The sequence below is a fragment of the Anas platyrhynchos genome, chromosome 2 (assembly GCF_047663525.1).
Source record: "Anas platyrhynchos isolate ZD024472 breed Pekin duck chromosome 2, IASCAAS_PekinDuck_T2T, whole genome shotgun sequence".
In the NCBI taxonomy this organism is placed as follows: domain Eukaryota; kingdom Metazoa; phylum Chordata; class Aves; order Anseriformes; family Anatidae; genus Anas; species Anas platyrhynchos.
The window spans coordinates 33,929,988-33,956,132 of NC_092588.1; the positions used below are offsets into that span (position 1 = coordinate 33,929,988).

At 36.9% G+C, this 26,145-nt stretch overlaps 1 long non-coding RNA gene across 1 annotated transcript; it reads right to left on the reverse strand.

Annotated features, from left to right (window-relative positions):
* LOC119716245 (uncharacterized) lies at positions 1–25,898 on the reverse strand. Its single transcript, XR_005264018.2, has 3 exons — positions 25,808–25,898; positions 23,542–23,647; positions 1–267 (listed from the first exon to the last, which is right to left on the reverse strand). It is a non-coding gene; the product is annotated as an uncharacterized lncRNA (long non-coding RNA).
* Between the last annotated feature and the right edge of the window lie 247 nt (positions 25,899–26,145).

Below are 26,145 nucleotides of genomic sequence, written 5' to 3' on the forward strand. Positions count from 1 at the left end.
CTTTCGTATTTATGCCTTGTATGTTGGAAGTGGTGATACTGCCAAGCTGGAACATGGTGGCATGAAAGGATCTCACTGTGATGGTGGAGAAGATGTTGTCTGAGAGATGGATGTCCAAGAGCCATGGCAGAGGTGTGAGAGCCAGCTTCCAGCTTCCATGCTGGGGCAAGGGGAAGAAGGGATGCAATAATGATGCCTTTAGAGTCAAAGGGAGACACTTGGTGAAAGTACCTATCTCCAAGCAACTGACGTGCCAGGCATATGGACCTGTAAGAGAATGCATAGACAAATGTTCAAACCAAACTATGCTAGAACCATAAAGTACTTAGAGGACCTTTTAAAGCTTAACAGTAACAACTTTTTGCCCTCATTTGTACCTAGAGCAATCCTTTTTGTCCAACACTTCATTATTTATGTTAAAGGGCACTTAATGTGAAAGGTGTTTTTATAAGGAATTTGTTATGATGACAAATATATTTCAAGAGGATGCTTTCAGGCTGTGTGGGGGAAATGGTGCAACCAGAATACGAGTATGTGAAATTTAACTGGAGGTTGAAGTAATTTGCTCAATCATTTGGTTTCTATTTCACGAAGTCTGGAAGAATTCAAGCAAAGAAAAGGAGTAGAATGTAATCTTTGTAAGGGGCTATTTCTGAACACCCTGATGGTCATATTCTCTCATTTTATAAAACCTAGGGTAAAAAGAGCTGTGCTTTTTGCTCAGTTAGACTAAACCATGCAACTCACAAAAGCTGCATTTCACTGCTTGATGTAATGTAGTTCTGCCTGAATTCATGCCGGTAGCAGTCTCACACCACAGCACACCACAACTTGCTTTATTTGACCCACTTATTCAAGAGCAGTTATTTTAGAGTTTTAGTACTGACTGATACTACATTTCATTACTCCATCATTCAGGAGAGAGAATTAATAAAAAAGAGTGTATTAAAACATTCCAAAATAATTTTCAACAGCTTTTCCCTAATTAAAGAAACACATTTTCAAAATTGGGACTTTAAAATGCTGGGACAATAAATTATTAATGTCTGCATAATCTCAATAAAACATATGGAAGCCCACCATACAATGTCCTGTTTTAGTACACCACACTAAATTGCTAGTCTGAACTAGTACAGTTTTCATCCTTCTTTTTTATGTGACTCGTATATTTGGGAAGGGCAGCAAAGGAATGAGAAAACATTTCATTTCATTTTGCAATGGAAAAAAAAATAAATTAAAAATAGTCTATTGGTGTTTCAGAATCCAAAGTGCTTTACTTAAAAATAGGTGCAAATAATGAAACTTTTCTGATATCCCCATCACTTGTTCAAGTAAAATTCTTCTCCAAATTATTTTCTAAATTCACATGATAAGGTATATAAAGGTATATAAAGGTATACAAAGGTATATAATGTATATAAATGTATATAAAGTGTTCTACTGCCTTGAGGTTGCCATTTGGGGGAAGTTGGCTTTTCAAGTGTTCAAAGGTATAAAAAAATACTTAGTTTGCACATTCCAGGTCTTAATCCATAGTCACGCAACTAGATTTGTATCCCAAGGGATTGCATTTCTGTATCAAGAAACTTTACAGAAAATAAAATAAATAAATAAATAAATAAAAAACCCACTAAAATTTAAAAGCTAAGGATTTAGGTTTGGGTTTTCTTTTATGTTTTGTTTTGTTTTGTTAAGTTTGTAGTATTGTTCTTATGCTTGAGACTTCTAGTTCTTTATTGAAAATAAGACTTCTTTATTGAATTACAGCTCTGACAATTTAGGATTCTCAGAACACCTGCTAATGTATATCAGGGATCCAAAATCCACCTTCAGGGAGGATGATACAGTTTTATCTGCATTGTCTTTGCTAGAAATTTACATGACCTTCAGTTGTAATAGAGGCTTTGGAATAAAGAGGAGTAAATCTGCCACATTCCTGTAAGACAAAAAAAAAAAAGTAAAATGGAAATGGTTTGTTGTCATATCTGGAGCGAAAATCTGTTACACAGATTCCACTTGTGCCATTGTATCATCATTCCTAAACTTAGATCTTTGTTTTTAGTATACAGTGTAGCACTTGCAATATTTCTGCTTTATTTTTTTATTTTTTATTTTTTTTTAATTCTGCTATTTTAGGAAACTTCTAAGTATTTTTCTTTACCTATGGAACAATCTTTTTCTTCCTTTGGAATTAGTTTAAGCTCATGGAGGAGAAAATCCCAAAAGGAAAAGTAATCTCACTTCTCAAGCTCATGGGTAAATAACATCTATCTGTAGTGTGTAGCTAGACTGGGTCTTTGTTTTCTTGCCATTCTTTCACCTTTATACAGTTTACATTGGAAGGACATATTAGCATCTTTGCATAAATTATAGGTTCTTGCCTACTTCCATTTCCACAGAGATTAGCCTGACAAAGGCCTATTTTACAGAGAAGATTTGGTTCCCCATCTGGCTACAGCAGAAGACGACAAATCCACCACTTTCTTTTACAGTTGTTGCAGCATCCATTAAAAATATATTCATTATTACAAAAGTCATGTGTTTTTATTTTAGCTTTTTTCCAATCGTTTTTTTTTTTTTTCTTGCTACCAAGACTTTTCTTTCACCTACTGGTATATGCTTTTCAGGAAGTTTGTAGGTGGGAAATACAAGTTGAAGGTATGTTTTTTACAGCTCCCAGGAAAAGTAAACTATAGTTACTCCTCATTTGGTCCTTTCCCAGCTAATTCTGTGAGACACTGATCCCAAGAGTCCCCTGAGGCCTACCTAACACACAGATTTGATGCATCCTGTGCCTTTTTTCTCCTTCATACCTCAGTGATATACAGATCAAATCTTTCTCATGTGATGTGGGAGAAGCTGCACCAGTTACAGGTTGCCCTCAAGGTCATTAAATCTTTAATCTGATCAGGATTTAGGGGGGTAATTAATGCCTGTTTGGGCAGGGAATAAGACTTTCATACAGGAAATCTAAGCTGCAAATGAATACAAGCAATCTGTGCCTCAGTGGTCTTAGCCAGCCATCTAGAAAATGCCCTCATGTAATACTATTTGTTGTTGGTGGTGGTTTTTTTCTTTGTTTTAGTAGCAAAAAGAAGTGTTGTGCACATTTTCTCATTGCAGAGAAAAAGGAAAATTGGAGTTTTTCCTTATAAGTGTCAAACTAAAAATATGAATTTGCATCAATGGATTGTGACATTTGAAACCTTCTATTTTGACAGAGTTGAATGGCAAATTTGGCATTATTTTTTCTTCTTCCCTTCCTTCCTGTCTTTCTTCCTTCCTAAAACCAAAATGGACCAACTCCAAATATCTGTATGTGAGATATGTATGTAAAAGGAGACTAAAAAGACTGCAACAAATTATTTTTCCATATGGGTTTTATCTCTACCATGTAGATGATCTCTCGACAAAGAGCTGAGTTTAGTAAAAAGTTGGATAGAGACTGTCTTGCTTTTCAGGTAACTTTCCTTTCAGTTTCTCCTTTTTTTTTTTTTTTTTTTCTTTCCTAAGGGATATTGGCATATGTAGTAAACTGCCCTGAGCCTTGTGCATTGAGTTCAGTTAATTCACCTAATTCCTATTCTGTTCAGCAGAGCTGTGAACAAACTCAATATGCAGACTTTAAATCGTGCAAACTCAAATGTTATGATATACCAGATTGCTAGCACATTGTCAGTGCATGTCTTCATAATGTGTCTGTGGTCCTGTACGTAAAATGTAGGGGTAAGCAGGACAGTCATGAGGTTACTTTGTTCCTGGTGAATTAGTATCAACTCAATCTGATCATGAATACTTAAAAATTATCATAATATCACCCAATACCTAAAAATTATCATAAATAAAGAGAATAAGAAAGTATGGAAACAATTTATTGAGAGAAACAACACAAAGAAAATGGGGAGACAAAGCTCCTCTGTTTTTTGTGGTTTGTGTTGCAAAATGAAAGTATCAGAAAAAAATCCATACTGTTAATCAATATTAAAGACAAACAAGAAAAGCAAAATTCGTTTTAAGAGTAGTATTTGAGTTGCCATAAAATTGATGATTGTAGAATCTGTAGGATTTGTTCCCATCTATCACTAATCCAAAGCAGCACAAATAATTTAAAAGCCTACTTTAAGATGGTAGACACAGAGCGACTTATTTAAACTTCTTGCTTGCACTTAAATTGCATACCAACATGTAAGTAATGAGACTTTTCTCTGTTTTCCCCTCTAACCACAGCCTATGTGTAAAACCAGGTAGCAGAAATTTTAGTCCACATCTCTATTAAATTGGGTAATGACTATTCACCGTGCAGTCTTTGGCAAGTAGAGACAGGGCAACTGTTCAAGAAAAACAAGAAATTTCCTGCTGTATATGAACTGCTCATAAACACTTGAGCCCTGGCACTTTTTACTCAAACCCTGCAGGTCTCAGATGCCTAGTATTAATAGATACTGCTAATTACAAGCAGTGTGGTTAAAGCAAATGCTTAGCCATACAGAGCATTAATTGACTCTGTTGTTGGGGAAAATGAAAGGCTGTGTGTGGGGGGAACTATTTTCCCAGTGAGAAGGCCCAAGTCACTGCAGCTTTTGCTGTTTTATTCATATTTTCCCAGAGCAGGTCTAGATTTAGCCTGCATTCTCCACCTTAGAAGACCAAGGAGGTAACTGTGATTCCACAGTTCCTTTCTGGCTCCCCTGGTTCAAGGTGGGAGGTAGCCTGCTAATGACCTATTACCACCAAGTTTCCACAGCCATGCTGGCCAGGTCTTTAGTTTAGTGAAGTCAAGGCTTGGTTCATTGCCTTTGCTCTAGCCCTGCTAATCTCTACCTACCTGTGTCTCATATATGAATACCTTCGACCCTGTTCCTCAGTAAGCTGTGCTGGGTATCACAGCAGACAAAAAAATCAAACAGGACCTCCCATTCATGTTTAAGCTATTCAGAGAATTTACATGAGCTGCATCCTGTATTTCTGATCTTCATTCTGTAGCACAAAGCTATCTCTGGAATAAAATTTATTGGTTTGTTCCAGCTCCTTCTTACCCAAGGCATGGCCATTTTAACTTTTGAAAATACTTGAAGGCTCATTCCATCAATCTACCAGCTTTCTGTATGAAATTAAGGACTGTAGAAGCACCTTGGGTCAATAGCCAGGAGACAAATGAAAAGGGGTTGACTGAGGAGGAGGTAAAAGAAAGACATAGCAGTAATAATACTTCATTTCCACAGCAGAAAGTCTGTTATAAGTGATCCCTAGGAATTCCCCCACTCCAAGGCAAAGCTAGTCAAGAGCTAGAGAAATTATCACTAGCAGTAAAAAAGTCTAGTATACTCTTATAACCTGTTTATTCAGTGTCTCCAGCTGACTGGGAAGAATTTCACTTTTATGACACAATTTAGAGAACGGGGAGATTAACTCTAGGAAATCTCCATATAAATTGACATTTCATCTGAACTAAGAAAGAAAAAAGTTATTTTTGCTTCATTTCTCAGGGACAGTTAAAAAGGTTAATGACCCAAACAGGCACCTTTACTGCCTTTTTCCTTTTCTTTTTCTTTCTTTCACTGATTTGCCATTGTGCAGCAAGTGAAAACAGAGTGTTATGGAATAAAGAGGCAAATCCCTCAATTTACAGAGTCCCATTACTTTGCACTGCATATAAGGGGTTAGGTTTCAGCAGGTTTCTAACAGGAGTCATGGCTGACTATATGATTGTATGGAGGTAGAGCAAACCTGAAGGACAACTAAGGCAATTAACAAGCAGATCTTCCAGTCCCCCCTCTAAACTGGAAATATGTAGGACTTTGTGTTGTATTTTAGTCTCTGGATTTGAACTGTGGAGTCTGCAAGGAGGGAACCGCATTTTGCCTGGTGAACTTGAAGAGATTAAATGTGTAAAATTAAGTATTTTTCTAAAAATCTTATTAATATAAAAGTTGCTAATGTGATCAGCTTTATATAATAACATATAGCCTCATTTGACTAATTCTGGTGTGAGAATGGTTATTTTATACCTTCCTTCCTTCAGTACAGAGCACAGCAGCCTCATGTATTTTTAAGGCTCAAACTCCACATCCCAGTGCAGATCTCCCTGTGTGCAAGAGAGGGCAGCCGAGTCCTGTTGATAGTGCCTCAAAGCTCTAGACATCTGGAAAATCTGTTATCTTATTTGCTACGCCTGACTGTAAAAGTTACTGCATAAATTGAAAATTAATCTTTGTTCTTCATTTTATGGGGGACGGGAGACTACTCTGAGACTTCTTATGTTTGAAGGAAATTTTCAAAATAAAAACCTTTGTTTTATTCATGGGAAATTTTTGCTAATGTGATACAAATATGTGGGTTTCTTCAGTGATAAATTACTTTACAACTTGTAGTGTGAAAGCCGAGCTGAATTAGAGCCCTGTGTCTGGACTGATCTCATCAATTTCGGTTCCTCAGCAGGGATTTGGCGTTTGATCACACACTTCTTAATAGATCCAAATATCTAGACACTATGGCCACTTGTGTCTAAATCCTTTCTGCTTGGGTTTATTTCATGCATCACTTTTTGGTCTTAAAGCTAAGAGGTGCAGTGCAGGGTCAGACTGAAGGTCTGCATTGTCTAGCAATCTGTCTCTGAGAGTGGTTAATAGCAAATGCTTAGGGAAGGAGTATAACAAATATGATGAATATAAGGGGATCATTGTCTGACATACCTTCCCATCTTCCTCTAGTCCCTAGTCTAAAACAGCAGCTTCTTGAGCCAGAGTTTGTACCTTAACAGCTGCTCTTTCTTTCCTCTGAGGACATTTTAAGTGCTCAGTATACCTGGGACCCAGGAATACATTTTAAATATTTTCTTCATTTCATTTTAAGGTTTGATTTGCTGTCTTTCTGAAAATTTCTTTTGACATTTTTTTTCCCTTCCTTTTCCCTTTCTTTTTGTTTTTTGTTACTCTTGTTGTTGTTGTTACCTTCTTCAGAACTCTTTTTTGTTAAGCCAGCTCAATCTTAGAATCATGCCCTTCTTTCTATGATAAGCCTCGTAAACACAGGTGCTGAGACTGAGATCTTGTCTAAATTTCAGTTCCATTAGGTTGGAGTTATCTAGCTATAAATGAGATACCTAGCTATTTTTTTGTCTGTCTGTTCCTTTTATAGTGCACTGCTATGCTCCATCAACCCTATCCATTTTATTTTTATTTCAATATATTTGATAACATTTATTTCTTCATTTCAAGATATCTATTTCAGGACCCTTCTGTGTTGATGTTCCCTCCCTACCCCCCCCCCCAAAAAAAAAAAAAAAAAAGTATGAAATGCTCAAATGCCCCAATAAAAAATGGACCTTGTTGATCTGGTTTGCTAAGATAAGGAGATAAGGGGCACTGAGTTTTCAGAGATTGCATTAATTGGCAAAAAAACACTACATCTCATTATTGTCTTTAAAGAGCAGGGGGAAAGGGCTGTCTCATTGCAGAGGCTGAGTGTACAGTGATTAGTTATGAAAGAGGGAAGAAAAAATAGTTGGAGAAAATCTCCCTCATCTAACTTTCATCAGTCAAAATGTCCCCATGATTTTCCTTGCTCTGTGATTGTTTTCATTCCTACATGTTCGACCTGCCCACACTCTTGCTACTTGCACCCTGCAGTCCTCCTGGATTAGGGCTACTCTTGACTTTAACATTCCCCTTACGTGAGTCCTGTCTTCCTTGTCTAGAATACTGTGTGACACAGAAATGAAAGGGAAATTCATGAGTGTGGAAAAGTTGTACATAACTTTTCCTTCTCTTGGCCTATGACTGTGTTCTCTTCAGCTTCTGCCCCTAAAGCTTTAAGCTCCTGCTGTCCAAAAACTGTGTAAGTGCCTATGTTCTTCACAGCTGCCTGCTAAAGAGACAGGGTTCTGGCATCCATTGCTAACACATCAGTGGCATTAATTACTTTGCAAATTAATATAATAAGGAAGCATGTGTCTTCTGGATTTTCCTACTTTAATGCAACTCTCATATGTGATAAGGTGTTGGCAATATGCGTATTCTCTGTACATTCATTTTAGTATTATGATGATTTATGGTTGATTTATAGATCAGCTAAACCACGGAGTCTTGGTGTGAATGCCTTGGTTAGCTGTGGAGGTGATGTGTTCATGGAAAGCAATGATTTGACTCTAGGACTAAGTTTCAAACCCACAAAGTTCAAATGGGTTCAGAAATTACTCAAACACATTCTCACATTCCTCTATTTTACAGACAAGGGTAATGATCCTAAAAGCAACTGCCCCGCAGCGTCACTGGAGTGAAAAATTGAAGGGTTGTTTTCCAAGTAACCCGACTCTGTACAGCTGGATCAATAGTCAATATTGCCAGGGCTTGGCCGCCTTGCTTCTACCTAATTTTTACCATTACATGTCACAATAAAGCCCAATGTGGAAGAGCCTCTGGGATCTGGAAGGGAAAAGATGACAAGAAACCATACCTGCTCTCATTGCTCTCAGCTTTTTACTGAGATATATATTCAATATATTTTCAATATATATTGAAAATTCAAGCTCTCGGGTTAAGAAATTGGATGGAGATATGTAAGCACCCCTAAAATTTAGAGTAAATTCATGTTATTTACAAATATACTTACACAATATAGGCACTTCACTGAGCAGAATTATCCCACAACCATCCATGATCATGTCATTGCCTGTTTGTAAAATGGCATATGAGTACTAACAATTATTATTTTTTTTAATATGATGACGTGGATCCCCTTGTTACTCATCCCCATGCCTTATAAACTTCCTTGATACAGGGATGTTATTTTTCTCCCCCATTTACCCCTCCAGAAATGCTTCTTCTGGGTAAGACTGAAGTTACCAGGACTGATCCTTTGCAGCTACCTCTGGCAGAGAGATGATGAAGGGACAGTGGGATGGGTCAGGGTTCCCTCTGCATTAAGCAGTACCTTGATTTATAGTTGTCAGAATGAGGGAAGTACATCAGTCAGGATTTTATAAAGGTCAGTTTCAGACCTATGACTAGTCAATGATACAAACAGCCACTTGTAGCAGAACAATGTGACTCCACAGCAGCTCTCCCCTGGACTGGGGAAGGGGAACAATTACCTGGCAGGGTCTGGAAGGTGGTGGGGGGAGGACGTAGCCAGCAATATGTAGTTGGTTTGTGACCACAGATGCCACTTGGGTGGTGTGGACAAGCTCTGGCTGCTCTCAAGAATTTGTCCAAGTAGCTCTTTAGAAATTCCACCTGGTGAGATTAAACCATTCCCTTTCAAGACATTGTCACTGACTTCCTCGAACATTTGTAAATAGGTGGTTTGTATATGTTCATGCACCATGGAGGATAGAGTTTAGATTTTTTTTTTTTTTTTGCTAAGGTTATCCTTTTGACACAGGGCCAGATTGTAAGGGAGTCAGATCCATGCTGGAGAGATCTGTTTGATTGACTCAGTGGGTGGCATTCTCACAGTTGAATAACAATTTCTTTGTTTTGTTCATTTTATTGTAGCTTTTTTCTTAAGAAAAGGACCCACTATATTTATATTTGAGCAGATTGTTCTCCTGTTTATGAAAGCTATATGTTTTCACCCTGAACACTGCTTCTTTCCCCAAACTTTACCAAAAAATCAAAACACTCCCCCAGACCAGAAGTATAAGGGCAGGTGAACAATGGCTTCATTCATTTCAGAAAATCATTACCTGGTAGCTAAAATGAAAAGCATCATTAAAAAAAAAGAAAAAATCATTCCTCTTCACCTATTTTCTGTCATAGATTCTTTTGGCAGCAGCTGCATAAGAATCAGTGAGAACCTGTAATAAGTCATCTCCATTGCAAGAAGAAGCTATACTTTTATAATTTTGACATTTTTTGTCTGAATGACTTTTTCTTGCTGTCACTATTTTACTTTCAAATTTAGACTCCACTGCACTGAAACTGCAAATCTAGGACAAAACAAAATGGTATTTATTTTAAAAAGAAAATAAAATATACTGTGTTTAGATCAATGACAATATGGCAAATCATTATCTGGTATTCAGGAAAAATGTGTATTTGTCGTTAAATATGATCATTGAAAGCTAGCAAAGAATAATGGAAGTTGTTTTTTCTTGCAATCAAATGATGCTTTACTCATTTTTTATTGATCTGTTTCAGTAAGATCTAAAAAAAAAAAAAAAGTAGAAAACAAAAAACAAATACAATATTTATCAATTTTGTCTTGAAAATCTGGTGTAATACAAAATGGCTGATTGGTAAAATTCTATGCATCCTGTAAGAAAATGTGGGGATATACTGAATAGGAATGAAAGGAGAAAAGGATAGACTGCATAACTGTTTAATTGTCTGAGAACTTTATGAAGAGTTTTCAAGAGTAACTCCACTTAGAGTTTCAAACAATTTACAATCTCCACAAACCTAATTGATTTTTTTTCCCTCCAATTTCTGGAAGAAAGGAAAAAGAACAAGAAGTAGTTCAGCCACACTTAGTTTGAGAAATCAAGCATATTAAAGGCAGGAAATTCTAAAATGTTGAATGCTTATTCTTAACTTTGCCCCGGTGGCATATTACCTAGATAACATTCTTCTATACACAGTTAATAACAATCTTTTTCTTTATTTTCTATATTTTCACCAAAATTTCTGTCTTTCCTCTTATCTTTCTTTCTTCTCACAATTCATCCTTAGTATTCTGATAAACCCTTATTCATAAATTAGTATTGAACATCACAAGAGATACATATGAATTATAAAGGTACCTTTTACTGGAGTTCCTTATTTAAGTCTATATACAACACTCATCTTTTAAAATGTGAGCTTGTTTTCCATATGCCCAATACTTTTATTAATATAGTTACTTTGCCTTTGTTTCTGTAAAATGCAATGTCTTTGTTAGTATATGGGATATTAACATTTGGTAAATAATTCACCTGCTCAGTCACTTATGAAGCTGTTTAGCACAAGTCTTCAGGCTCTTTCCATTCTGTGTTTGTACCTTCATATTGTCAGTACCTCATAGGTGAATTTGGACTCTATGGAATGGAACAGATTTTTATTTATTTATTTATTTATTCAGTAGAAATACAAATGTGTATTTTTTATATTATTTTTATTTGTTTTTCTTTGCTGCCAACCCAGTCATGGAAAATAAAAGGGTCAATTGCTAGGAACTTGATGTTTTTAGCTCTCACTTGACTTTACTGTGCTTTACTTTTAAGAAATGATTTCACTTTTATCTTTAATCTGTATCTATCAAATCTTGGTTTCAAGTTTATTGTGGTTTGACCCAAGAGGCAGCTGAGCATCACCCAGCAGCTTGCCCACTCTCCCAAGGTGGGATGAGGGAGAGAATTGGGAAGGCATGGGAATGGGTTGCCCAGGGAAGTGGTGAAATCACCACCCTTGGGGGTGTTTAAGGAAAGGTTGGTCTGGGTGCTTAGGGATATCATTTAGTGGGTGATATTGGCAGTAGGGTGATGATGGTTGCGAGAACTTATGGGTTGAGAAAAATACAGTTTGATAGGTAAAGCAAAAGCTGTGCATGCAAGCAAAGACAAACCAGGAATCCATTCAGTGTTTCCCATCGGCAGGCAGGTGTTCAGCCACATCCAGGAGAGCAAGGCTCAGCACGTGCAGTGGTTTCTTGGGAAGACAAATGCCATCATTCTGAACATGACCCCCTTCCGCCTTTTTTACCTCAACTTTTGTTGCCGCAAATGATGCCACATGGTATGGGATGTCCCTTTGGTCATTGGATCACCTGTCCTGGTTGTATCGCCTCCCTGTGAACCCCCAGCCTCCTCACTGGCAGGGCAGCACAAGGAGCAGAAAAGTGCTTGGCTCTGTGTAAGCACTGCTCTGCAGCAATTAAAACATCAGTGTGTTACCACCACCACTCGCATCAAAAATCCAAAACACAGCATCATACAAGCCTCTATGAAGAAAATTAACTCTGTCCCAGCCAAAAACATGACAAACCTGATGCTTATCTTGTATGTTCACTACACAGTTTTCTTTGATATACCTATATTACTTATGCTTACTTGCATATCAGACAGATTTTAACTGTGTACCATGCCTAAGTTATAGGTCTGCAGTTGCACAAACATGCTGAATCCTATGCTTAACGTGAAGCTGTTAAACTCCAAGCACTTATGCACTTTGATGAGTGGGTGGAAGGATAAAACATGCTTCAAGTGAGCACATACTTCAACATTTTTCAAAACTAGACACTCTAGTAGTACCTTTCAATGTCTGTTAAAAACTGCAGCTGAGAAAGACTTCAAAATATTAATAGCAATGATGAGAGCAGAAGAATGACCAGTGCTGAATTTCAGGAAAGCAGATGACATTTGATTTGCAAGCATTGTAGATCATAAATATAAAATAAAAGCTTTTCCTTACCATGGGTTCATAGTGTGACTAAGTGTGTTTGACACAATACGGTTAGGGAAAAACTATGTTTATAAAGTAGTGGTGGCTTTCCCACTGTTGTCCTATACCCAGGAAAAATGTCACTACATCTATTGAAAGAATGTTCTAAGTCTTTTATATCTAGCTTGGAGCTGGGGAACCAGAGGTTGTCTGTGTTGGGTGGCCATGTCTGGGTGGACTAAACAGGTTTGTTAGAAGTGCTAAATCTTGTGATCTCCTTTGAGAGAACAGTGAGTGTACATAGTCTGTCAAAAGACAGTATTCTAGAGGGGATATTAGACTAAAAAGCCAACCACTTGATGTTTTCTCATCTAGGGATAAGCTACCTTTCAGATGACAGGGTCCTGATCTTCCCAAGCCCTGCAAAGCAAATACTTTGGTCTTTTCCCTGTAGCACTGATGCTGAATTTTACAAAGGTTGTAGTTCTGTTTTCAAAGACTTGTCTTGGGCTCCAGCTGCACAACACAAAGCAGTTCAGAGTAAATAGCACCTCCACACCTCAATTGGATTTCCTTTTTAAGACATGGGCAAGGGCTTCCCAGAAGCTATCGATCCCAGCAACTCATGTGAATCCTGCATGTATCTTGTCCTCCTAGGTCATTTGCAGTACAGAGACTGCATTACAGACAGGTTTTTCTCTTCTTTAAGGAGAAGAATGCCTCCACCTTGACCCAGTCTGCTTACATCCTTCCATGTGGGATTTGGCAGAAGTTCCGTGTAAGAAAGAGACTGAAGATCTTCTCTCCTGTGTTCATTTTCTTTGGAATGATCTACAAATAGTTTCCAATCCGTACACAGATCTTTGTCACTTTAGGTCACTAGAAGAAAGCTACATGTAAAGATGTATGTGTCCCCTTACACATAGCTCTCTATTCATTTCTGACTCTGTTAGTTAAATATTTTCTCCTCTTTTTTTCCTGAATGCCAGCTTCAGCCCAGCAATCGGCACAGAAAATTATCCAACTGTACAAACTCAGGTAAATCAGACTCATCAGCACACCACAGTGTATGATTTATTTAAGCCATTGGGTGTTGAAGCCAGTGATCCCTGTAAACAACTCTTTCAAACTCTAGTCTAAGTCATGTGACTACAACCAACCCTCAACACCAATTTTATTTCTAGCATTGTACAAGACCAGGACATTACCATACTTTTGCATGTCTGAACCATCCTGTCTGGCAGGTATTAATTAAATAGCAAAACATACCGCAGAGACAAAATTTTACCTTTGACCGCTTGCATCTAATGCCATTTGACATAAATTATGGCCTGTCATGTTGTGCTGTGGTACATCAAAGTAACCTCACACTTTTACTAGAGAACTACGATTACAGGAGAGCTATGATGCACACAATAAATCCACATTTTCCCATCTTGTAAATCACTAGAGCAGTTACATTTTTCAGGTGAATGAGAGTGTGGTGACAGCAGTGGCAATCAAGAGGCTAGACCTCCTATTGACTTTCCATGGATCTTCAAAGAAGTCCAGGAATATTATTCCTGTAAGAAAGGAACAGAGATCATGTTTTTCTGCCTTTTCTGCTTTATAGGTTGTTTAGAAAGAGAACTTTATGCACTCTTGTAAGGTTCTTTATGATATATAGAGTAAAGATACCACTGAAGTAAAACCTTTCTCGCACAGTGCAAGGCAATATTTCAGTATTGCCTTTTTTTTTTTTTTTTTAATAAAACTGGAGAATAACTTCATACTCATTCATTTTAAAATTGGTGTGAAAGAAACAAACAAAAAAATCTAGTTTGGTAACAGTAAAGTAAGTCACAGAACCAAATTGAGGCTGATCTGATTAACACCCAATAACTTGTGATTGAAGTGAAGCATATGTAAAACTCAGAATTGCATTGATGCTTCCACACACACACACAGTATGGGGTGTTGGAGATAATATGAAAGAGAGGCACATAAATCTTCATGAATGTACTCTTGAATTCCTCTGTTTGTGCTTCATGTTGGTCATATAAAAGCAACCTCTGATGGTGGAATCAAATAACTGCTTTGGCAATAGAAGCTTTCTGGGCCCATGCCAACGTGACCTATGGAGATGGTTTAGTAGCTTGGGCATAGCACTGTTGTAGTCTGCTCCTGTTCCTTAGTGCTGACAAATGCTTGATTAACGTGATGCATAGGTAAGATATCCAGCTTCATCTGCAGATGTCTGCGTAGTCTTTCCCTGGAAGGGATCCTCTGCCTGTAGACCTAATCCAGATGTTTGTGAAGCTGCTCTGTGTTTTTTCATTTGAGACCATTGATGTCAGTATTCTCAGTGGGACAGAAATTTAGTGGCTGCTCACCTTGAGACTGACTGTAAAATGTTGGCTTTGAGCTCTAAACCCTGCATTAACCTGAGCTGTAGCTATAGGTGAAACTGCCTATAGGTGGTGTGCCACAGCTGTGCTGGAAGAGGGTGGGATGGCACTCCATGAAAATGAGATCTGAAAGGAGTTCAGCCACCACTCTTGAGCAAGCATCTCGAGAACACAAAATCAACTGAGATTTTCAGAAGTTAATGTTCTGGCAAAAATTATCTGGATTTTTGCAGGAACAGCAGAAGGCACGTCCTAGATGCTGAGGCAGTTCTGAAGTTCCCTTTCCAAAGCGCAACAATCTTAGAACTGCTCAGCAAAGCTATTGTAAGGTTTATTTATGTTTTAGCAAGAATGTAACATTATGCTTTTCTCTAAATGATTTGGACTTGATTGAACCATTTTAATGAAACTTTCCAAAATAAGTCAGCCTGAGACAGATACCTTGTCTGGGAAAATTCAGTCCAAACAGTTAAAGCTTGGCAAAGTTTTATAAACAAAACAGTGTCTTATAATGGTAGGCACTGGGCAGCTCAGCTCTAGTTGTCGCTACCAGCTCTGCCTATACTCCATAAACCGTCAGAAGGTGTTTGTGTTTCAGAACATTATTTCTACAGTCTATTTGAATTGGCAGATGTTTATTTTTTAGCTGCCAATATTACATTTTGCTTGAGATAAGTGAGGTGCTGAAATTCCAGCTCAAAATGTGCCTGGTTTATAGCAATTTCAATTTACATCACAACTATGACAAAGCAAGCTGGTTCACATTTTTTAAGTGATATTTTCTCCTTCTCTCTTTTTCCTTGGGACTTCTGCGTGGTCCAAACTGGGGTCTGCAGCTCCCAGTGACAATGTGAAAATTGGTTTGGGACTGCATTTGCAGAGTGCTGGCTCCAATGCACACTGAATGAAGCCTCAGGCAGGTGCACAGGATTTGAGCAGTCACCCATTGGAAATGTTTGGCCCCAAGTATTCATATGCTATGTGGGTAGACCTACTGGGGAGTGTGAAGCCCACATTATATTCTGAGGCACAAGGTTGTTATTCTATGCTCTTGAAATATTGCCCACATCCTCCCTGTGCCAGTCACACAACCATGTTTATCATATAGCTCTTTTGCTTTTTCTGTTACCTCCTTGCAGCTTTCCCATCTCCACAAGGGTGGTAAAAGATCTTTCCCACTCCACAAGTTATATGCAGTTCCAGGGGACGCTTTATGAGGGGACTGTGTAGGTCTGAATGGGCACAGAGAACCTTTTGTTTCTCTCCTAGGAATTAAGGGGGAATTGATTCACAGATGAATAGTTAAAACACTGGCTTAATGGTAAACCTGGCAGATCCTGGCTAAGAGGTAGACAGAAAGCACCTTTCTTTTCAAAATCCTGAAAGATAGAGAATGTAAATTTCAATTTATTATATCAATAAATATATATTTTAGATGTGTATATACTATATAAGTAATTTTAATGTATATGTACAAAAATATTTCCATTTTTGACAGACTTCAAAGTTTTGTTTATTTTTGACTCAAAACAGAATGTTAAGAAAGAAGATTCAGATTGTTGTTTTAGGCTATGAGAAACAGAGAACTATGAAAAATAGAGATGTTCAATTTCCATGCCAATTTTTCATTTTGTGTTATAAAATGAAACCGAACAGAAAGTTTAGAAATCATTGGGAAATTTACCCAAAATGTTTCATCTCAAAGAAACCTCAGATTTTTCCTTCCCCATAGAATTCCAAAATCCTGAAAAAACTACCAGAAAAACAAAATAGAAAAAAAAATTGTAGAGCTTAGGGATATGGTTTAGTGGGGACTGTTAGTGTTAGGTTAGAGGTTGGACTCGATGATCTTGAGGTCTCTTCCAACCTAGAAATTCTGTGATTCTGTGATTCTGTGAAAATGAACACACTATGATGACACTTTTCAATTTCAGTAGACACATATTCTGACTAAAATACTTGGTTCTGAGTTTCTGTACATTTAACCTTTTGTACCCATACAGAATTAATCCTACCAGCTCAGTGCTGAGACAAGAGAGTACAAAGTGAGCACTGTTTCTTTTACACCTCTGAATCTCCATGGCAGATACACATCTCAACACAGATGAATGCAGAATTGAAGCTACAGTCTGTAACTTCTATGGGTCTGCTGTGAGCCACGCATGTCCTCTTCTGAGACAGATATACCTGTGGCTGTATGGATGAAATGTGTTAGCTGAAAATATCAAGCAGCTGCAAAGTCTTATTAATCAGCTGAGATCATCACTAAGCTCATGAGCATTCTTTACATGAGTTTCCTGTAAGTCCTGATCACCTGATTTATTCCATACCCTAGTGACATACCGTTAAGTAGGTAATATCTGAGTAAATTAATTAGCTGATATTTCCAAACAATTCTTAATATTGCTCCAGGGGCTTGGCTAATAATAGCTCCTTTTTAAATATGTACTTTATTTCTATTCTAAATAGAATTTCAGGCTTTTTGCATGAAATATTCTTCATAGCAGAAATAATATTTCATGATCTGATATGATACAGACCTTGGTATGTCCAAAATAATGCTTGTAATTTGGACATTTCCTTTTAAATAGTGTTTCTGCACAATTTTTCCACCATTCCAATTGTTTTGCCTTCTTTTTTTTTCTGTAGGCATTGAAATTCTGTATTCCTCTTCAAAATGTTTATAAGGCTCTTACAGATGACATTGTCTTGATTTAAAAATGCCAAAAATCATTAAAAGACAGTTTTCTTCTGTTTACCAAATCTGTAATTTTTTGGCCTGAAATACTGAATTCTTATATCAAGCTAAACTTCCTGAGAAAGTCTGGGCAAAGATGGCTTGGCATGAGGAGAATAAATTGTATTTTCTGAAATACAATATTATGCTACTTTTACTGTCACAACTATAATGGTCTAAAGCAGTGTATAAGTAAAGAGAGTGCCTGTAGTTAGATACTGTCCTTTGTATCTACATTGCTGTGAATGCCTTCATAAAGCCATTTGAAATTTGGACATCATTAGTGAAAATTCTCAACAATATGTTTAGCCTTAGCATGTGTTTTTATACTAGTGTAAAAAACAAAACAAAGCAAACAAACAAACAAAAAAAAAAAAACTGGGGGGAGCAAGATTCAAGATTCTTTCTTCTCTTAATCTAGCATGACAATCCACACGTCCAAATCTCCTCTTAGTATTAATAAGGTTCCAATACAGCATTGATACTACGCCATTTGAAAGTCTGGCAGCAAACAAGAAGCTGAGTCATGTTGTGTTGTTAAAGATCCCCCCAGATTATTTAGAGGAGTGCTAGTGCTAGCTTGGGTATCAGTCAGTATTACCTTTAACATCTTTTTCATCTCTTTCCCTCACAAACATTTTCCTTGACAGCATTACTTTCAAAAAAAGAGGCAACCAAACTGTGCAAGCAATGCTAATGCAGCCATGCGCCTTCTGACCCTGCTGTTTTACCTCTTTTCACTGCCAGCTTATTCAGCCCCTTTATGTACACCTCACAAGGTGGGATTTGTTCCCATTGCCACAGACCTTGCATACCCAGGACCCTCCTCCCATGTCACAGGAGAGCCTAGTGCTCCTCCATGTCTGGGCTGTGTGTACTGGTAGGGTCTGGGGGCTTTCCTATCTCACTGCTGGTATGGGTACCATTGCTGTGCTTGCATATCGTGATGCACAGTGAGCATGAAATCTAGCCCCAGCACTCAGAAATGGTGTTAAACTTGGCACTGAGACCTTTGACCTTCTATTTCTATTTTGAAAACTAGTGGAAACAGCAGTATCTGAGGAGGATACAACAGGTGTTTCTGAAGCTCAGAAGTATTTCATTTTAATTATACAGCCAGGGACTGCAGGGCTCGTAAAGTTTCTGTTTGCACCTTTGCTCTTACTCCTGCTTAGAAATGCTGCAGCTGCAGAAAGCTTTAAGAAAATCTTTTCACCTTATAAAAACTGGAAATATCAAACCATGGCACAGTATCTAGAAGGTGGGGTTCTGGTGTAAGAATTAGTTTAACTGATGTATTTAAAAGTGAAAGTAATAAACAACCTGGAACCTCATTTTTGTATATCCTGTCAGGTCTTCAGGTGTATTGAAATGAGAGCCAACTACATACATTCAAAGGCTTCAGGTGGCTGTAGTAAGTTTTTACAGGTTTTTCTAAAACATACAAATGAAAAAAATAGTTGACAGGGAAATGGCAACATTTAAATAAATATTCTGAGGGTTTCTGCAGAGCATAGCAGAACACATAGTCACTTTTGTTTACACCATTGCCAGCACTAATATTTATGCTTGCTGCAGGAAATGCAGGCCATCCTGTGAACTACTGATTTATGTATGTTGTACCCAGAAGGGTTATATTCTGACCTCATGGGATCAGAGATTATCCACTTTAAGCTGTAACACAGGAAAGAATTATTTGAAAAGAGTAAAATAAAAATAAAAATAAAAATAAAAATAAAAATAAAAATAAATGAATAAATAAATACTGTCTCTGCATAGAGACTAAACAACCACTAAACAACCTCAACCCATTTACGCGACAGCTGATAGCTCTGAATTCATGGATAGAAAATGTCTCTAAGTAACACATACATAAACATATGGATTCAGATACTTACATGTATACTAAATAACAGAGAGCTAGCCTGGTTACAAATGTATTTTATTATAAAAGTATTTATTATAAATGTATTTTATATCTCCTTATATGTACTAACCAGTCACAAGTAATGAGAATTTTTGTAACTATTGATTATTGTTTTGTTGTTTTTGTTTGTTGTTGTTTGTGTGTGTGTGTGTGTGTGTGTGCGTGTGAAAATTTTGTTGATCACTCATTTCTCTGTAAGAATATTTAAAAGCAACACTTAAATGCAACAAAAAACACTTTTCTATCAGTTGGTGCTGTACTGTTAGAAAATTTCTTCCTATTCACCTGATTTGTTTATGATTATCTAACTCCATGAAACCACTTAAGAAGTGGGAAAATGTTTCTTAGAATCTCAGATTATTTTTCAACAGCTACATATACAGTTTACTACTTATTTTTCAGTACAAGTAGGAAAGAACACAAGTTACCAAAAAGACATCATAGAAGAGACACGAAAAATGTTGGATTTTTGTGATGGTTCAGAAGCATATGAATGCTAGATTATGATTTTTAATTGAGACCACATCTCAGACTCTACTACATTTACTTTCAAAATATGTTTTAAGAAGTATTTCAGGAAAGAACCTAAAGATATGATGTTTCCCTGTAAATAGTGGTTTGATTACACTGGTAATATAACCACTTAGGGAAGTATTAAGAACATTTCTAAAATAAATATTACCATACTTTTATCCTTTTAGGAATATATTCTGCTTCCTATATTGTTATAGGTTTATTTTTTTAAAACAATTTCTTAGCGGTTTGCTTTTTCAATTCAGTAAAGAGGTACATAATACTGCTGCTAGTCATTTTAACATCTTTCATGTCCTTTTGTGGGTATTGACTTTAGATGAAAGAATTCTGTCTGAGGATTGTATGAGTTATATTTAAACACAGTTCTAGTGTATTCAGATCTTTTCCTGAATTACACTAAAAGGATTTCTCTGTCTGTTGTCCATGCACACTTAAAATGTGTATGTCTACATGCATATATTTTGCAAAGAGTAGGAATGGAATTTGGGTACCATATGTACCCATGTTTAGTAAAATTAAAGCTGTATCTTAATTTTAGAAGATATTTGAGGAAATTTATAGATATTGATTTACAGACGTTATTTGAACAGAATGGCAAAAACCTGAGAGGAAGTTTAAACTATGACATGTTCATTCAGCTGTGTCCAAAATGAAACTCTGATCAAGTTTATAGTTGTTTTTCTTTTTTTTTGTTCCATTTTTTTTCCAGCAAGAACAACATGTTTGACAGTATTTCAGATTTATCTTATTTCAACTTCCTAACAGATTTAATTTTCAGAGACTTTTCAGTTATGATGATACTAAACACAACACATTTATTAATAGTTAAAATATAATTTTTAAAAACATGCATCTTAAAATGTTTTTAAATGGGCTTCTTTTTCCTAAAAATTCTCCTGTACCAATAACAGATCTGTAAGTCCTACTTTAACATCAGAAAAAGGATGCTAAGTGTGTGCATGTCTAAGCACATTTGTATGTGTTTGTAACTTGAAAAGAGCTTCTTTAGTTCCAAAAACTTGTTAATAAAAGATAACTATTTTTCTCACAGTCATCTTTCCCCTTTTCAGTGTGCCATGTCAATTGGCTCTTACAGGATGGTAGCTCTCTGAGGATTACATGCAAAGCACAGTTTTGATTTTTTTCTAAGCAAAGATCCTTTGATCACCTAGCCCAAATCTCCATGCTCATCCAACCAAAATAACATCTCTCAGGAGCATTTACTGTATTTCTTCTTCAGATTAGCTGGATCAGCTACAGGAAGAGTGGAAATCTTGTATCTAGTGTTTTCATTCTCCTCTTTCTGGTGTTTCTAATTCATGGCGAAAAAATGGATGGCACTGGTTTCATCAGCAGCTCTCACTCACTTGGCTTCAGTTTTATTTTATCTGGCATGAAGCAATGAAGCCTGCATGAGTTATTACTGTCTCATGTCTAGTACATAATTAATATTTTTTTTTCCCATCCCAAACTGCCAGGGCCCAGCTTTCATCCAATCTTTACAAAAAGACTACTGTGCAAGGCAGTGTTTTTCATTCTTTTTCCGATCACGAATGCAGTACTGTAGAGTTTTCTTATTTTAAGGTCTCTCTTTCTGAAGAAAATAAAAATTATTTAATTAGTAAGTGCTAAAGTCCTGTTGTCCTGTAAGTATGGCTAAGTTGTTTTAGAAGGTCAACATGTCACACAGTTATTTCCTAGCTAAGTATTAGCATTTAGATATTTATTTCCTATCCTGTGTATTCTTCCCTGGTCAGTTCATAAATAGGTTAAGTTCATGAAAGTAATGAAAATTACTCTTGAAATCTTTGTACTAAATTTCAGATTTGGATATTTAAATAATCCATATGAGCTGCTCTTGAAACTGTGCTGTTTTTAATAATCTGAGCTTCTAATTCACCGGGCCATAGCTTTATGTAACCATCTATAACAAATTTACTCCCAGATTTCTCTATTCAACATAGGACAACATCTGGCTTTACTTTGAAAAATCTCAACAGGTACCTGGACTTTAAGGCCCTCTATGGTGCCCACGTTCTTGACTTAAGAAATTACTTCTATTAAAATAACAGATCTCATTCAGAGTGAGACTTATAACGCAAGCTTCACAGGTTAACTCCTCTTCAGAAAGAAGGGGAAAAAAAAAAAAGCAAAAACAAACACAAACAAACAAACAAACAAAAAACATAGTCTAGGCAGGCTTTACTATAAGTCTAGTATTCAGGTCCTTAATGATGCAGATTATCCATTTGGCCTGCAAACAGGTCTTGTATTTTATATTCCTTTTATTTCCATGTATTTATTATTCCTGTGGAAACCAACATCATCTGGAGAACAAGTCCTACGAGGAGCGGCTGAGGGAGCTGGGCTTGTTCAGCCTGGAGAAGAGGAGGCTCAGGGGCGACCTTATTGCTCTCTACAGATATCTCAAAGGAGGCTGTAGCGAGGTGGGGGATGGCCTGTTCTCCCACGTGCCGGGTGACAGGACGAGGGGGAATGGGCTTAAGTTGCGCCAGGGGAGTTTTAGGTTAGATGTTAGGAAGAACTTCTTTACTGAAAGGGTTGTTAGGCACTGGAACAGGCTGCCCAGGGAGGTGGTGGAGTCACCATCCCTGGAAGTCTTTAAAAGACGTTTAGATGTAGAGCTTAGGGATATGGTTTAGTGGGGACTGTTAGCATTAGGTCAAAGGTTGGACTCGATGATCTTGAGGTCTCTTCCAACCTAGAAATTCTGTGATTCTGTGATTCTGTGATCATGGTAGTCACTACTTAGGCTCGCTTTCTATCTGACGTATCTCAGAACAGTACAAGAACATATTGGCAACATATTGGGACAGAGGGATAGAAGATGAAAAGCATGGAATATGTACAATTGCTTTGAATTGTAATAAAAACTGTTCTTATTTTACTAAAATTCAGGTCAGTTATGCCGACCGAAATGCCATTAAGACATGAAAACTAGTGTCATCCTCTCTATTCCCATGCTCTGAACATCACCTAAGAGTGACAATTCACCACCTATTTCTCTGTAGAGTCCCACAGAAAACTTCAGTGACCCCTTCCTCTTTACCACCGTAGATCACTGTTGGAAATATGCTAAATTTCTCCTTTCATTTCTTAGAAGTTTCAAGTCTCTATACATTGCTTAATCCATGTAAAACCAGCTAAACATACTAGCTTGCATGGGGACACAGAAAAGACTGAAAGAAACCCAAATTCCCCAGCTTAGGAAAATCTCCCAGATGGCGGGAGGTGAAGATTCAAAGATTTCAGGCAGGCTGTAATAAGCAAGCTGCCTCAAGCACAGACTTCATCACGAGGGACCTCAAGTCCCTTTCAGCCTGAACTGTTCTGTGATTCTGCAAGTCTGTAGGCTCCTGCTCCAGAGGACCAAGGATTATGAAAGCCAAATGGGAAAGCAGACCTTTCTATAACCAGCAAATGCCTGTAGCTTAAAGAAATCATGTTTAAGATAGAACCTTTTTTCCTTACTATCAGCTGCTTAAGGAGTTCACAGTTCTGAACACTGGGTTTTATGGCTGTAATTCTTAAATAAAATAAAAACCTGTCAAGCGCAATTTAGAGTGCTTAGTTACTTACAAGTTTCATTAGGTGGTAAAACAGCTGTACATCACTAATCCTTCTGCTTGGGTATACTGCTGCTCCAGATGAGGGAGTGGTGTAGCTTGTTAAACTACTACTATTACTAAAAAAAAAAAAAAAGTATATTATTAAACGGTCAGTTTCCAGCATTACTGAAAGATAGCAATAAAATGTGCAAGCAGTGCAGCACATATCTGTCTGCCAGTTGTTAAGTATAATTGTTAGTGTCATTTTAAATGTGTTAATGTGGTAAAATATTTACCAATTTGTGTTAAACATGTCATAATTGGAGAAGGCTATGAGAAACTCCACACATGTGGAACCACATTTAAAACAGCACAGATTATAGAATAACAATTATAGATTATTTGAATAACAATTATAGATTAACATAGAATAACATAGAATAACAATTATAGATTAAAGATTATTTGATAACAATTAGAGAAACAATTGTTATCAAAGGTGACAGTGCTTTTTCTGCTACCCCTGCAGGGAAAATTAAATAAATAAATAAATAAATAGGATGAATATGTCAGTTAGAATATAAATAGATGCTTGACATAATACAAATATCTAACAGCTCTATTCTTTCACGTCTGGCTTCCGAATGTCTGCAGTTTGCAAGTGACCATATTTGATCATCACCTCAAGGTCAATATGAAAATCTTGCATTGTTTTGATCTGCAGAGTTTTAAGGACTTCCTGACATGCCACAAATGTGACATCGATGTCATTCATGAAGATGATACTGTTACCTGCCTAGAGGTACAGCAGCTGCTCTAACAGCATAGACTCTTTGTTTTTCAGCTGATGTTAAGAAAAGGTCAGGCTAGAGGCTGCAGAATGACATGTTAACTTGCAGCATGGGATAGTGCCTATGGTGCTTCCTTTCAATTTGGAATCAAACATCTTGTAAGCTTGCTGATATTTTGTGCCTCACTAGTAGCTCTTTGTTATGATTAGTGTGTAATGATTTTCCTAAGCAAAACAGCCTAGAAAGAGAAGCAGAATAAACAAAGAAAAAATACTCAAACATAATCTAAATAGACATCTTGGCATTGTCTGTGCACATTCTATCTTGCTGATAGATTTTGATGGGAAACAACCATTCAGAAAAACAGGGAGTTTGAGAAAGACATTTCAGAGTGACTATTGCAAGATATTTATGTAGCTATCTAGCAAGCTAGTGAGACATACACCTTGCATGAATATAAAAATCTTTAAAGGAAATAAGTATTTCTAACATAGTACTAGTAGTTAATGTACTTACTGTATCAGCTAGTAAATTAGTAAATCCTTCAGTGCTAGGACATGGATTTCCAGGATAGGATAAAGTAATTGGTGTTACAGATTCCCTGCTGAGGAAATTTATCCTCTCAAAATGTGTGTCTTTATGAAACATTTTCCCACCTTTCACAGCAACATTATCATGGTAGAAAAGAGAGTCCCTATACAGGGAGAACATTTTTGATACTGTGGGAACTTCATTGTAGAAGGCAAATCTTCAAACCCAGTCAGTTTGAACCTGAACTTCAATTTGAAATCAGATGTAGCTTTTTATGTGAAGGTAATTGATTATTGGAACAAATTTCCAAGGGTTGTTGTAAATTTGTCACTTGGCATCTTTAAATCAAGATTGGTTGTCTTTCTAAACTAAGTGCTCCATTTTAACCACAAGCTATTGCATTCTGTTATGTTGTAGGAAAAAATAATTACCTTCAACGTGGAACTGACTAGCAGAACTTTTCTGACATTTGTTGAACAGTAATCCAGGCTAGTAACTTCTTCTGAGTCAAGTGATTAAAGCAGTCTGTTCTAGGACTATTAATATCGTATAGAAAATGCATAGAGCTGACCTACTAAGAACTGGAAGGCACGAAGGTCCACAGAGGGCAATGGTCAGCCCTTTGCACCTCTGGATAACCACCACACGAGATTTTTTTATTTGAAAGGTATGTCTCCTAGCAGGCAAGACATCTTTCATAAAGAACATGTCCTGACAGATATATATTTATATATACATATTTCTATATATATGTATACATATATATATACACACACATATATCTACTGATTATTGTTTAGCATTCAGAATATACTACCTACACAAAATTTTCAGCTGTTGCCTTTTTCTGAGAAAAGGTGGTGTGATACTACAACCAGTTTGCTTGCTAAAACAACATTTTCACTTTTGCACATCTTTTAGCTACTCCTTGTAACTGTTAGTCTTAGCTAGTAACATAATGAAAACTAGACTTACTATTTCAGCTGCTTGGACTTTATTTTGCCGTAGTTTTTTAAAAGTAATTTCAAGGCAAGGGGCAGAGGACAAAGTGCTGAACTTGTTGATCAGGCATTTATGCAAAATTCCTTAGATCTTTAACTAAGATGTACCAAAGAGTAGTTTCTGGTTAATTCTTTACTGGCATGTACTATGTACAAGGATTTCAGGTAAGCAATTCAAGAAAGGTAAGAGAGGCCATTTGGGAAGAAAGGCTGTAGTAGGCCTAGAAGCCCTGAAAAAAGAGTGTTTTAGCCTTATGTGAGATTGAGAACACAGCTTCAACAATTTACTGTTACTTCATTTTATCCATTAAG